The following is a 16373-nucleotide window of genomic DNA, read 5'->3' on the forward strand; positions in this document are numbered from 1 at the left end:
TCTGTGCCTCGATCTCCTTATCTATAAAATGAAGTTGGTGTTAATCCCGCAAGGTTGTTGTAGAGAGTAGGTTATAAGCTTTATACAGCATCAGGAATAATGTAGTTCAATACCATACCAGCAGATAAAGATATAAACAGAAAATATTTCTCAAAATTATACTATATGACCATTTCAACAGTAAGATATTTATTCTATGAGGAAACAAATGATAATAACTACACTGAAAAGTTTCAAATGGCTATTTAGAATACAAAAGTAATTGATGGTATAATTCATTTAAACAAATATTTTTAAGATACCACTGTACTTTGATTTCTAAATCTAAGAGATTAAAATGTGGCTTTGAGTTTTTATTTTTACTTCAATTTAAATACTTTGTAATAAGAGATAAATTTGTGATGCCAAAATTTGTAATTTGCCTATCAAACCACTTTACTTTAGAAAAGAGAGTAATTAGTATGTAGATGTAGTCCATGATATCCTACAAAGGTTCTTACATCATTACCAGCTAAGAAATAGTACATTAAAACTAAATATGGAAATTATCTGCTTGCTTGTTTTGTGTAAGTCTCTGAGATTAATTCCAGTGAGACCAATAAGCAGAGAGAATGAAAGAAAAAAGGCAGAAGGCCAAAGTGTCATAAATGCTGTTATTCGATAAAAGCTATTCACTTGAGGTTCACTACAACACATTGGAAAAAATGATCATCTCGTATTTAGACATAAGTGATAGCAAACCGAATACTCTGTAAAAGATGTGATACTGTTATACAACAACACACAGAACCATATTCATTTTATTATTGCTACCTATGAGGCCTATAGTGTTAGTAGGAAACTTGATTTGATGTACATGATATAATGTTTGGAAGCTGCTCTGATTATTCTACCCTAATTAGCAGGATGTCTGGTAAAAGTCAGCAAACAACAAAATCCCTCAGTTAAGTACAAAAAATCTAAGCCTCAAATCTCCATAATATTTTTAAAACAAACAAACTAGGACATGAATTTTTTTTTCCTGGATTCATCTTTTTCAAAAATTTCCAAGATTCTTCCAGTTGATACATAAGATAGGGCACATATTGTCAAGGATAAGTTGTCAAAGTGAATATGAAATGTGCTTCTCAAAATATCGTTTACACATTTACCAGATGGTAAAATAAACATGTAAATTGTTATCAAGTATACACCAAGTTTGTATTAAAATTTTACACACTGTAGGAAGGGTGTAAAAATTATCACATATTGTATTACTTGTTCACTTAATAGTTTATTAGCGTTTCATAAATATTTTCTTTAAGAAAATTACTTAAATGGTCAGAGAATTCATATACTGCTGACCAGAACTAAAGAAGCTATGAGGGTCAGGCGCAGTGGCTCACGACTGTAATCCCATCACTTTGGGAGGTTGAGGTGGGTGGATCACTTGAAGCCAGGAGTTCAAGACCAGCCTGGCCAACATGGCGAAACCCCATCTCTACTAAAAATACAAAGAATTAGCTGGGTGTGGTGGCAGGGGCCTATAATCGCAGCTACTAGGGTGACTGAGGCAGGAGAATCGCTTGAACCCGGAAGGCTGAGGTTGTAGTGAGCCAAGATCGCGCCACTGCACTCCAGCCTGGGCTACAGAGTAAGACTCTGTCTCATATTAAATAAATAAATAAATAAATAAATAAGAAGCTATGAACTTTAGAAAATGCAGAGTAACCAATTCTCTCATCCATTCATTAGTTGAGGGTAAAAAGAACATTGTAAAAATTCTAATTAAATCCATAAGTAAATATAGTTTACTTAATACCTTTGTAAGATGTGGCATTAAACAAGGACACTAATTTGATGGATATGCGCACTTTTATATTGAGGATTATCCAGAACATTCCAAGTTAGAGTCCTCTGCTTATTAACAACTACTACAATAATTTAAAGTCCTAAAGAATGTTGACAGAAAAATAAAAACATTAAAGCTCTGTAAAGTTTAAATTTATAAAACCTTTTCAATTTGATCTCAGTTCATAATTTTTGAAAATCAGTAGGAGCACTTTATGGCATTTTTAGCGTCCTTTTGGATTTAATCACAAGTTTCAATGCACAGAGTTGGCATTAGTGGCTTAGTCTATCTGTCACATTTCATTGCTCTCTGTCTATGTGGCCAGATTTATCTGTAGCATGATCATTTAAAAAGTGGTATTCTTGTAACAGAATATCTAAGGCAGAATTCCTGGAATAAAGCTACCTTTAGAATGAATCAATAAGCCAATCACCAAAGCTTAACTTATCTCAGAAACACATGATCATTATTTTTAAAATGAGTTCTTTTTTAGCTTTTCCACCAGAGTTACTATTTTGGCTTAGGAGATCCTGTAAATCAGGAGCACAGCCCAAAGCATCTAGTCCAGCTGTAAAATTCCCTTCAAGTCTCACGTTTTAAAATAAATCCATAAAGAAAGGATCAACAAATCACAATAGAAAAGTTCCTCAAGGGTCACAGAGGTAACTTATTAATATGTTTGCTCAGCTCATGAAAATCAATAAACAAAGTGAAGTTCAAAGACCTGTCTGCTTTCACCAAGAAACTTGGAAGCTAAAACCATGGGCTTTTAGCTTTTCATATTAAATTTAGGGCTTATTATCTTCCTAGAATAGACTATGGATTAATCCATTGAGCAACAGGGGCTTTTCTCTAGTGTCTCCTGAAAAGCAGGGGCATCAGAATTGCTTAGAAGAGCATTTTTTGTTCCCAATAACCTAGATATTGTTGGAGGCACGTTAGGAGTCACTGGATGAATTGAGCAAGAAAGGCCCAGTGACCAGAAGTCCAGGGACCTCACCTTGCTTCAACAGAACAGCTCTACATTTACATGTTTTATATTATGCATATCAATGCATTTTGATAAAGAGTTCTGTTGACCACCATCCTCCCTGGTAAACACAGACAGAAAATTCAAAATTTTTTTTTAATGCTTCTTTATTTTGAATGCGTTATCTCTTTTTGTTTTGTTTTATTTTTGTTTTGTTTAAGACAGGTTCTCTGTCACACAGGCTGGAGTGCAGTGGCACAATCTGAGCTCACTGCAACCTCAGCCTCCCTGGCTCAAGTGGTCCTCCCACCTCAGCCTCCCAAGTAGCTGGGACTATAGGCGCCCCGCCCAGCTAAGGCTGGTCTCAAACTCTTGGGCTCAAGCAATCCACCAGCCTCAGCTTCCTAAAGTGCTGGGATTACAGGCGTGAGCCACTGCACCTCGCCCTAATGTGTTATCTTAAATAGGAATTTAAATAAGTTTGAATTAGAACTGAGTATATGAGAAATGTGTAAGTAATTATGGCAAAAATAATAGACAAAAAATATTTTATTGATGTTGATGGAATTTTGCTGAGAAATTAGAGTCCTGTTTTCTGGGATTCTGCTAAGTACTTTTAGCCTGTTTCCTTCAGTTCATCTGCCAGTTAAGAGAGTTGTAAACTACATGGTGACAGAAAAAAAACGAATGCCTGCAACTGTAAGAAATGGCTTTTTCATTAAAAGCAAAATATGTAACAAATACATATTACAATGAAGTTATTTAAAGCAATGTAAAAGTTTGCTTACAACGTGAAAAGAAAAAAGAGAAGTAGGTGTTAACTACCCTAATGATACCTTCTGATTTGCATATGTGGCAACTCTATCAAAACATTTAAATAAATAAACAATTTGTCATTCCTTTTTCTTATATATTGACGGTTTGGTTCAGTAGTGAAAGCGATTTTTATAGTAGTTTCCAATATGCAAAGTGCTGTCAGATATATTATTTAATAGTGAAATAGAATAAATGTTCCTTTTATTAATAAAAAAAATAACATAAAGTTTACCTTCGTATTTTTCAACTTGTTTTAAAATGAAATTAACATGCACTCCTCCCAAATCCTTAAGTCGAATTAACAATCTAGAAAGGTATGTAATATTATTCCTGGGCGTTTTCTCTTATATCATCCCATCCCAAGATTACACATCTCTCAACATTATATGTTCCCTAGTTAATGAATGTTTTCCTATTTTAGATGCCAGTTTTTAATCTTATCAATGTGATCAAATATAAGTTGCACAATAGTTCACATGTTCCTTCTACTGGAATTCATAATAAAAGTGAATTAAGTTTAATCAAACTCTTATTTCCATTTGATCAGAGGCCCAATTTGTCTTAACCTAACACTCAAAAGTGTTCCATTATATGGCACCCAGCTTTTCTTTTCTTTTCTTTTTTTTTTTTTTTGAAACGGAGTCTCGCTCTGTCGCCCAGGCTAGAGTGCAGTGGCGTAATCCTGGCTGACTGCAATGTCCGCCTCCCGGGTTCACACCATTCTCTTGCCTCGCCTCCTGAGTAGCTCCGATTACAGGCACCCGCCACCACGCCCGGCTAATTTTTTGTATTTTTAATGGAGACGGAGTTTCACCGTGTTTGCCAGGATGGTCTCGATCTCCTGACCTCGTGATCAGCCCGCCTTGGCCTCCCAAAGTGCTGGGATTACAGGCGTGAGCCACCGCACCAGGTGTGGCACCCAGCTTTTCTAGTCTTACCTTCCTTTTATCTCTTCTACTCACTCTGTTTCCCAGGCATGAAAACCTGTTTCTCAAATAGGTCTCTGCTTCCCTTCCTCATAGACTTTGTTTATCACCTTTTTTCTGTCCAGAATGCCTTTCCACCCCAGGAAATCTGCAAGTACAACCTCAACAAGTATCACAGCCATAAAAGTTTTCATAATTCTCTCAGCTAGACATAACCACACCCTCCCTTGTGCTTCCAAAGGATTTTTCCTATGCTTGTATTCTAGAACCCACTACTCTCACCACTTTTTATCTTGTAATAGTGTTTTCACAAATTACAGCGAATCCACATTTAATTCATCTTACAGTCCCCATGATGCCTTATATAATGCCTCAATCATAGTCAGCAATTAACAGAGGTTTGCTAATCAAAATAATCAAATCCATATAAAAAGTATTTGTTGTATCAGTTTATATGATCAGATAAAGGATCCCAAATCTTTCTATGAAGGAAAGCTACTTGCATTTCTCAAAGTTGTGAGAGCAAAGGAGGTAGAAAGAGAGAAAGGAAATTAATCTAAACCACAATAACCCTAAACAAAAACATGAAATGGGAGTGTAACACTGTCCATTATTGCTCTTCTCTCAACTGGCAAGCCACAGGAAAAAAGAGGAATGGTCAGATATCAGCTTGGAGGTCTATTGAACTAACAGCAGAGAAGTCCTGAGCTTTTGTTCAGGTATTCCTATCTTAGTTCACCTTGGTAAGTACATATTCATTAGGATTTTTATGAAATGAACTATTGTAATGTTGCTTGAAGTTTGCAAATAAATAAACTAGGACCTTTTTGTTTAATTATAGTTCAAACCAGCAAAAAAGCAAGAATAAATAAAATGTATTAGTCCAAAGATTTCATTTTAGAAATATGTGTATCCTCCTTCTTGCCAAACTGCATTTACTGATACACAGATTTCATTTTTACCATACACTTATCTTTTTGTTGTCTAGTAAAAATAAGAAGTAAAAGTAACCAAAAGCTTCGCAGATGGAGACAAGTGAGAAGTAATGTACACAGATAATTCAGAAACAGGAAATGCCTAAATAATAAAACTTTGACATGTCATTTATAGAAAGTATGTCAATTGAACAAACAAAAGAAGCATAATTATACAAATAAAACTTGGGGATCTCAAAAAATTCTAACACAATCTTATTTTATTCTCTTAAAAGGTTCAATACGGTATGATTAGGAAAATAAAATCTAGTTTCAAAAAATATATTAAATCTAAAACAAGGAATAAACTACAAACTGTGCATTTGTTCTCTAATCCTTTTACCATTTTTCAATCTGGAAACACTTCTAAATTTAGGAGTAAGCTATAATAAGCCACGATCATATGACTGCCTAGTTTCTTGAACATTAATAAATACTTAATTCCAGCTTATGTGAAATATTGCATTTGGAGAGGTGGGTACTATGTAGTATAAAAACTAAGTAGAATCAATAACTTTAACTTTTCTTCTGGTTGGTTCCCTTTTGTTTTTAAATACCAGAACCCAAAGCTTTCTAAAGATTGTATAAGCTGAATTATTTGTACATAACAAAAACTATATGGCGTTTCTAATACTGTAAGCTTAGAAAATCCCAGTATATTTAACCAAGCATTTTCCTTTTACCTTTTTGAATTTTAACCATTTTGAATCTTACAGCTGGTGAATTTTCATATTCTACAATTATGTTTCTCATTGCATTCTATCTTCTAGTTATGGTATAATGTTCCCACATATAAATATCACGTAAAACACAAATGCAATCAATTAATATTCACTTATTCCTAGGGATAATAATAGCAATAATAACTTTTCATACTTTAGTGAATTCTGAATCTGAATGAAACAAGAATACAAAGCTTCTATGATATTTCTATTGCAATATACCAAATACAACAACTTCTCAAATATGTAAATTAATTTGTGACTCAGTTTGCTGGGTAATGTTCACATCATGACTCAAATAGATGCAACTACTTAAAAATGAATGACTTGGGAGGCTGCCATGGACTATGAAGCTATGTGAGTAAGTAAGCTGCTTGTATCTGGCCTATATTGAGAGGAAGAAATTTTTCCATCTGACATATTTAGAGGTAATCCCTCTGTAACAGAATTAAAATATGGTATATGGATGGCATTGCTTACACAGACTTCCCACCATTAGAATTCTGTATTGTTCCATGGATTGGGACCATTCTTGATGCTCTGGCATTTATTCTTTTAAGAATGACATCAGATGTCAAACACATATTACTTACAGACAACCTTCCAATTTCAGTCTATCTAGATAAAGGCTACTTTATGGATGATTGCAGAGTTTCCAGATACAGCAGTAATCATCATGTTTTATCATGATGAACTGGAAGAAGAGTGCAAATGCTTCTTTTATACAGAAAGTGAGAAGACAATGTACTTCAGGTCACTTTTCTCTTATAGTCAAGGAGATAAACTGCCAGTTCTAAAAGGTGACCATGCTACTTCTATCAAACTACCAACATCATTTTTTCACAGATTTAGAAAAAATATTCTAAAATTCATATGGAACCAATAAAAGCCCCCAAAGCCAGTGCAATCCTAAGCAAAAAGAATAAAGCCAGAGGCATCAGGCTACCTGACTTCAAACTATACTACAAGGCTACAGTAGCCAAAACAGCAGGGTACTAATACAAAAACAGACACATAAACCAATGGTACAGGTTACAGAACCCAAAAATAAAGCTGCACACCTACAGCCATCTGATATTTGACAAAGTCGACAATAACAAGCAGCGCAGAAAGGACTCCCTGTTCAATAAATGGTGCTGGGATAACTGGCTAGCCATATGCAGAAGATTGAAGCTGGACCCTTTCTTATACCATATACAAAAACCAACTCAATACGGTTTAAAAACTTTAATGTAAGACCTAAAATTACAACAACCCTAGAAGAAAACCTAGGAAATACCATTCTGGACATAGACCTTGGCAAAGAGTTCATGACAACATCTCCAAAAGCAAATGCAACAAAACCAAAAATACACAAATGGGACCTAATGAAACTAAAGAGCTCCTGCACAGCAAAATAAACTATCAACACAGTAAACAAACAACCTACAGAATGGGTGAAAATATTTGCAAACTATTCATCTGACAAAATTCTAATATCCAAAATCTATAAGGAATTTAAACAGAACTCAACAACAAAAAGCAAATAACCCCATTAAAAAATGAGCAAAGGACAAGAACAGACACTTCTCAAAAGAAGACATACAAGTAGCCAACAAGCATATTAAAAAATGCTCAGCATGACAAATTATTAGAGAAATGCAAATCAAAACCACAATGAGATACCATCTCACACCAGTCAGGACGGCTATTATTAAAAAGTCAGAAAATAACCTGTTGGCAAGGTTACAGAGAAAAACTTATACGCTGCTGGTGGGAATGTAAATTAGTTCAGCCACTGTGGAAATCAATTTGGAGATTTCTCAAGGAACTTAAAACAGAACTACTATTCAACCCAGCAATCCCACTACTGGGTATACAACCAAAGGAATATAAATCGTCTACCAAAAAGACACATGTATTTGTATGTTCATCACAGCACCATTCATATTAGCAAAGACATGGAATCAACCTATATACCCACCAATGGTAGACTGGATAAAGTAAATGCAGTACATACACATCATGAGATTCTATACAGCCATTAAAAAAATAATGTCCATTGCACAACATGGATGCAGCTGGACGCAATTATCCTAAGCAAATTAATGCAGGAACAGAAAATCAAATATCACATGTTTCCACTAATAACTGGGAAGTAAACATTGAGTACACATGGATAGAAGAACGGGAACAACAGACACAGGGGCCCACTTGAGGGGAGGGGTTAGAAGGAGGGTGAGTGTTGAAAAACTACCTACAGGGTACTATGCCACCATTAATAGCTGTTAAACTTTAAACACACACACACACACACACACACACACACACACACTACTGTTTCATTATAAAAACAAACAAAAAACCTAGAGTGTCTGCCAGACTTTGCATCGCAGACTTTGTAGCATACTGGAATCACTTAAGAATCTTTAAAAAATACAGATACGTGTATTTCAACACAAGATATTCACATCCTGATTTATTTGGGATGGGGTGTGAATCTGGGAATGATAATTTTTAAAACTCCCCTGGTGCTTCTAATGTGAAGCCAATGACCTAGAGGATAGGAGAAGTCACTGCTATCATCTTCCCTCCACTCAGCTGTGCCTTAGTGTCAGGAAAGGGAAGGAGGCAGTTCATGCAAAGAACCACACCAACAAGTGTGGGCCTGCTTATCTCCAAGACCAGAAGTCACCTTGATTTTCAATAAATCAGTATGTTTGGAGGAAGTGTGTGTGTGTGTGTGTGTGTGTGTGTGTGTGTGTGTGTGTGCATGGTGGGAGGCAGGGAGAGAAAGAGAAAGGGGAGAAAAATATTAAATGCGAAAAAAGAAACATAAAGATAAGATAAAGTCCTAAATAAAATAAAGCAATCTTAAAGATAAATGCCTTAATGATTTTAAAAAACAAGCAAAAAATCCCTGCAGATCATCATGGAATATTGTAAAGAACAGTTTCTCCATCTTTACTCCCAATCACACTGTATGCCATACACTCAAGTGTGTTATTACATAAAAAGTGATTCCCATGGTTGCTAACATGTATAGTTTACCATTCTAGAAATGCAGTATCAAAATGTGTGTGTAGAGACCTACAAGGCAACAGAACATTCTAGGCCAGTTAAATTAACAGTATCATTATGGCAATGTTTTTCAAACTTCAAGTCTCTATATATTAGAAAATCATGAAATAAATTTACTAGGTCATAACCAGAATTTTCTTTTCAGGGAAATTAAACACAAAAGAAAAAATATCAGAGTACATCAAATGTGACACAGGGTAAACATTATTTTGTGAAACTTTTGTTTGTGGGCATGTATGTACGTTTATTACTGTGAGTCCCAGTTTAAAAATTTTGAAAGCCACTGCTCTAGAGGTAGTTCTACCCTAGCTCAGAACATTTGAACTCAAACTGCATAGGCAGTCAGAAGTCCACAAAACCCACGGTGTTTAAGTCTGGAAGGTATTTGAAAGATTAATTATAATTTCATTTTACAAATGAGGATAATGGAAATCATAAAAAAAAAAAAGCCTCTTACTTGTGCCCGTAGTTTTCTACTGTACCATAGGAATCAAGTTTCTTTGAAATCTGTATTTTCAAAACTAATTTAATATGATATCTTACATACTAAATTTCCATGACACCAATTACAAATTTTCAGTTATATAAACACTTTTTTGACATGGCATTTTTACCAACTTCTTACTCAAATGTAAATTATACTATGTGCAAAGTAAGTAATAATAAATTTAAAGACTCTTGATCCTAATGTTAGGAAGTAGATACTTATTTACACAAATATGATATTATTAAAAGAGCACTTCGGACTCCAACAGGAGATCCTCAAAGAGCACGCAGTCATGACAGCACCTAGAGCAGCAAAATGCAAGGAGTGTCAAAAATCCCCTATTTGCTTTTCTTGATTTTATGTTCTTATTCTCCAGACTCATCAGGCTGCTATACATACACACCACACACACTCACACACACAATTTATATTTTGACATATGACCCTAAAGCGAAAAGAATTTGAAATAAAATGTGTGTTAAAGTTTAAACTCAGGAACAGAGTTTCCTAAAGAAGTGGTAATGCAAGTAAAACTGTTTCTCATGATCTGCAAGGCCTGAATCTCTTAGGTTTTGTACCTTATTTTTTTGTGGCTATGTTGAGAAAGGGCTGATAGTGATGTATTTACTTAATAAGATACAGTGTAATTGTAGAAACCCTTCCTATTTAATAGTGGCATGTACACTTCATATTGCAATCTTCTCAAGGGGTTAAATTAATATTAACTAAGAAAACTAAGCTTTTTAAAAAATTCCTCTTAATCTTTATCATGATAAACTTAGGTGAAGAGTAAAGAGAAATTGAATTGGTATCAGATGGTTAAAGGAAGGACAATCCAGAATGTCAATTAAAATGTATTAGGCTACAAGAAATAAGAAACCATGGAGTAGGGGAAGGCTGTTAGAAAATGGGTTGAAAAGACTATTAAGAAAAACATTAGCAGATCTTCTTTCCTCCACCTTATTCTTCCATATCACATGTCATATGTCTAGCAAGTTTTCTTAGGAGAGCCATATGAGGACATACCCTGTGAAAAGCAAATGCTATGGAAACCTGTAAAATAAATGAATGAATGAATGAGCGAGCAAAAAGTGAGAACCGTGAAAGAAAAGCTGGAAGAAGGAAGGGAAAAGTGAAGGAGTTGCAGAATCTGTGATTCTCAATCACCCAAAGGGCTAATTATGATTTTAAATAGCTAAGAGAATACAGATTAGCCTGTAATAAGGCCATTACATTTCATTAAGAGGACACTGGTGAACTTAGTAAGAAAGATTGTAAGATCCGTGCAAATGAGAAAGCTGAATTGAAAAGGATCAAAGAAAGTATTGAAATATGGGTCCTAAGTACAACAAAAGAGAGCAGGGATAAATGCAGTGCCTCACATAGCTAAGAATGTTATGTGTAAAGAAGAGAACAGAAATACCAATAAGAGACAAAAATATCAAGTTGTCATTTCACAAATACAAAAAAGAAACAAGATAATGGAGAACTGACTATCAAGAGATGAAGTAATTATGGAAGTTCATAGGAAAAAAGTATAATAATGTGGGGAGGTGAAACAGGAAAACATATTATACCCAATGTTTGTCCCAAAAACATTGCTTTTTTTCCCCAATTGCTTTTGGGGAAAATAGAAAAGTTCTGACCTGAAATAAACAAACTGATGAATCAAGCATAGATTTTATAAAGATTTAGGTTCAGGGTGGTAGCGTGAGAAAAAAAAAGAGTAGGTTACAAAAAAAAGTTGTTGGCAAGAGAGTCAACAAGGGCAAAATGAGTGTCAGAGAGAGCAGAGTTGGAGGAGGAAAGAACAAATTTGTTGAGAAGGAAGTTAGTATGTTTCTTTGCCTTTCTCCACAGGAACAAAGCAGAATGAAAGCATAAATTAAAAAAGTGAATCCCAAAGGTGAGTGAACTCTAAGAATTATTAAGAACACAGTCATTTTAACAAATAGCAAATTAAGGCAGAGGTAGAAAAAAAAAAGGTTTTATTTGAACAAAATATATAGCGTTAAATGGTAAGTAAACTGTGAAAGGATAAGTCCTCATTATAGTTTCTATTTTCTCAAAGAAAGGTGCTAAGTAGTAAATGTTGCTATTATTTGGTAAAAATTATCTCTGAAATTATAATTTTGCAATTCAAAAACACATTAGGTTATAAAAGTACTAGCCACCTTTTGAAACATATTTAATTAGGAGCAATACTTTGGCCTTCAGTAAATTCTCAATTGAGCAAGCCATTCAAAATAATAGAAAACTATATGACAACTGAAAAGTTCTCGTAAAATGTCCGTATTGATTGTTATGGCCTAACCTGAATCTGCATAACATGCATGTGTATTTTATTCATTAAGGTCAAGGATGTTGAACTAAAAAAACATATGTGACAGCTTAATATTGTCAATACAAAGATTAAACTAATTTAAGTAGTTGTAACTCCACAAAATAGCCTATAATTTGACTACATTACAAAGGGGTAAAGTGATCTTGCAAATTCATATTTTAGATAAAAAGAAAGTATTATCTCCTAGTGCACAGGGAGAAAATAACAACATTCTGGAGTTCTACAAAGAATAACCTTTTGTTGATAAAAGATGGCAAATGTTTGAACGTTCACGGGTGTGCATATCACAACTCAAAGAGGATATTTAAAACACATGCATGATTCAAACACACATATGTATCTGAAGTACTAATGTCTTCTATTAGCCCTCAAAGGCAGACTTACGTGTGCCCACAAATGGCAACCCAGCAGGCAGTGACATCAGTCCTAGAAATGATGTGGCCTGTATAGTGTGCAGTGAAATGCAGTGCTCTACTTGTTTGCAATGGTTTTATTTTTCGACTAGTTTTTATCACACTTGGCATGAACAAGGGAACATGTGCTTTGCTAAATTTGAACTTTTAAGATGAAACTGAATTAACTGAGAACCAAAAAATTGCTTCTGAATTTTCCTAAGATTGAAAAATGCCTTCCCTCTCATACTAGGAATGGCAAAATAAATGACAAATACATCTTGAAAGTTTAAATGTGAGCTAGGAAGACCCTGTGGTTTGAGAACAACATTGTTGGCTTTTTTTCTTTTTTTAGACACCTGAAATAAGATAAGACTGTAATGTAAAGGCCTTTTCCCACACAGTACCCTTTTGCTAACATGAAGACATGTATGAAATCTAAACCTAAAGAAACCTAATATAAGCACCTAACCTAATATAAGCACGATTTGCTTTCTTTGTCAACCCAGAAAGTTTAATTAATTTGCCATTTCTTAAAACTTAGTAACCATCAAAATATAGAGTCAACTCTTGCTCCAAAATTTAATCTTATATTCATTCTTTTTTCTACTAGTGTTGGAACAAAATAACTATATTGACTAAAACAACCAGACACATATCCCTAGAGACACACTCCCCTCCTAAATTCCCTCTTCCTTCTCATAAAAGGCATGCCAGGGTACCCAAGTATAAATACTTTGTATATAAAATGAGTGCCCTGTCATGCTGATTATTTTTAAGGATTTGAATTCAAAATAATTTTAATACACAATTCAAGTTCTAAATTGCAGGATATGTTTATAAGGAATCTAGTGATAAGTAATAGGTCAAACAACCTGTAAGAATCAGCTTATAGTACAAGCCTCATTGCATTAATAATGTCACAGTTAGTATGTTTATTAAATTAAATATTACCAGCAAGGGTCTTCTAAACGCCATGTTCCTAATACTAGATAACATATTTATTTCAGAGTTAGCATAGTAAGAGGGGGAGCTATCACTAGAAGGTCTATTAAGCCATGTGTTTTTTTTCATTGCTTTAATAGAACTATTCAAATCAAATTTTTCACGCCATGCCTTGAACACCACTGCAAAGCATACTGTGGGTGTAAAATACACGCAAGGAAGATATAATCAGCTCAGATGAGACCAGTGACTTGTACACCATCAAGTTGACTTTATTGTGAAAGCAATGGGGTTTTCTTTCAAGTGAATATATTTTTTAATGTGTGTGGCATCCTAACATACAAACTGAGGACGGGAACCAGGAAAACACACAAATCTCAGAGCAACTGAATTAAACCAAATATAACGCAATGCGTAAAATTTTGCCTAGCCTTCTCTGAGAGACTCTTATTTTGTTCTGGTAAAAGAAAACCCGACTGTCCAAAAGTTAATCTTGTTGCACTCAGACTATAACTTCAATAAATCACATACATTCAACTTCCTTAAAAAGTATCAGGTACTTTTTAAAAAACTGATTTTACTGATATTAGGCTAAAATATTACTCTTTTAAACATCAAAATTAGCCAAGCAATCACCAACATACCAGAGTCAATTAAACATGTTTAAAATTGATCACTACCTTTAAAGTTGCTGACTACTTCATAAGTACATTTGTCTAAAAATAATAATTGTTGCTGTTTCTTTCACGGGAGTCTACATAGGTTTGTTTTCATACAAGAGCATGGGTTCTACGTTTTTTCCCTTGTCTCATGGCCAAAATACCTATATGACAAAGTAACTCAAATACACACACAAAAGGTGCTGCACCAGATAGGACAGGCTGAACATCTTATAAAAATCACTCATGAACACATATGTTGTCCAAATACCTATGAAGCATTTTAAACTCTGGGAATAGAAACGGTCTCTGTTCAACGAAGCTTTTGTTCCAAACCTGCATCTTAAGCAGAAAGCAGAGCATCCTTTAAAGCTTCAGTGCTAAAAATATAAATACTCAATATCACCCCCAAAAAAGGTGGGTCACAAAGAGTTGTAGCAGTGATATTTATATGAAAATGTTAACTGCAGGGGATAAGAGGTTCAGAAAGTTATCTATAGACCCTAAATTGCTACAATTTAAAAGCTCCAGTAATGTATGTCGGTCCTAAAAAGATAGAAACAACCTGATTTTTGAAACAAACTGTTAAGTAAGTTTCTGGTAGTCCGAAACAGAAGTCCACGCCCTAAATCCTATTCGGCTGCCAGGCCTGGCTCTGAAAGAGCAGCGGACAGAGGCTGCGCGCTTGGGCCAGGGCCCAGGCCGCGGCCCTTCTCAACCGATGCTGCGGTCGGAGGTACTCAGAGAACTGCCTGGACCCCGGCTGAGACCCGCGGCCTGAGTTGGGCCTGGATTTCCTTCCAGTCGCTCCCCACAGCCTGCTTCTCGGCCTGGACCTCTGACCTGGATCTCTGACTGGGACAGCCCCGGGCGCCGCTGCCCGCCCGACGGCAAAGCAGAAAAGCCCCGGCCCAGGCCTCAGGAGCCACCCCGCACCCTGGCGAGCTCCCTGGACCCCCGTCCCCGCTGCTCTGGGCTCGGGTGCACCAGGGCCAAGCTGCAACCTCGCCTGTGGGGGCAAGACCAGCCTGCCTCCCGCCGCCGCAGCACGCTTTGTTCCCGCCTCTGTCTACCCGGACGGGTGGCGTCCAACCAGAAGGTTGAGAATCCAGGCCGCAGCATCTCCTAGCCCGAGCAGCACCTGCCGCCGGGACGCTCAGCCCCGAAGGACATTGAAAATTAGTTAAGATGGCGCGGATTGCGAGTGGCGGGAAGGCACGAGCCAGAATACAGTGCTAGCCGCACGCTCGTCTTCTTTCTTCCTCTTTTTGAAAATACACTGTTAAAAACTGAGGAGATCTGGGTTTACGGAAAGGAATCGTCGTTCCTCTCAAGCTATCTCAGGAGAGAAAAGTCAACTCTAACAGGGGACGCGAACTTTGATTCCCAAAGGGCCTCCCAAATCTAGACTTTGATTTCCTTGGAACAGCAGCAGCCTCTCAGACACACTGACAGTGCCATTTCACCAGACACCCAAGACTTTTTGGAAGCGAGGAGAAATGATCATGTATTAAAGGGACAAGAAATCACAATGCCTCCGAGAGGAGCGCGAAGCTGCAAATTTACCTCACGCTGACTCAGTCCACACAGCAGATGGTGGCGGAGCTGCAAGGGAAACGACCTCCCCAATTTTTTAAAAATACTTCCTAATATCAACCAAAGCGCGTCTTTCAGAACAAGGCACTACGTTCCTGTGAAATCTATCCTCGGCTCCTAAGAGCTTCGTTTACGCACATGACACCGACTCTTTTGCTCACGGTGACTGTCCCGAGGGCGGCGGGCAGGGCCGGGCAGCGCCGGGTTTCCGGGCTCCTGGGCTCCCGCGCTCCGGCGCTCCCGCCACCCGGCCTGGGCGGAGAGCAGAGGGCGGCCCCCGCGGCCCCGCGGCCTCGAGCCCCGGCATCCCCTGGTTCCCCGGCCCTGCGCCCCACCGACCGCACGTGCTCCTCCCTCCTCGGCAGGAGTGGGCGGCGGGGTCGGAGGAGCGCAGCCGGGGTGGGGTGGATGATGACACGAATGCACTGCTCCACTTCAGTCGCCACACATGCACCGTGTCTTGTACTTTTGTCCTCTTACTTAGTTCTTAGATGTGAGGAGGGAAAAGAAACACAAAGGAAATTCAGTCCTCGCTTTTCTATGTGGCAGACAAAACTCCACGGAACGCCGTCTAGTGGTGGAATTGTCCAGGGAAGGCAAGTTAGTTTTATCCTCCCACGAATTTTCGTTTTAATTAGAAATTTGAGGCCT

The sequence above is a fragment of the Trachypithecus francoisi genome, unplaced genomic scaffold (assembly GCF_009764315.1).
Source record: "Trachypithecus francoisi isolate TF-2019V2 unplaced genomic scaffold, Tfra_2.0 Lachesis_group13, whole genome shotgun sequence".
NCBI lineage: Eukaryota > Metazoa > Chordata > Mammalia > Primates > Cercopithecidae > Trachypithecus > Trachypithecus francoisi.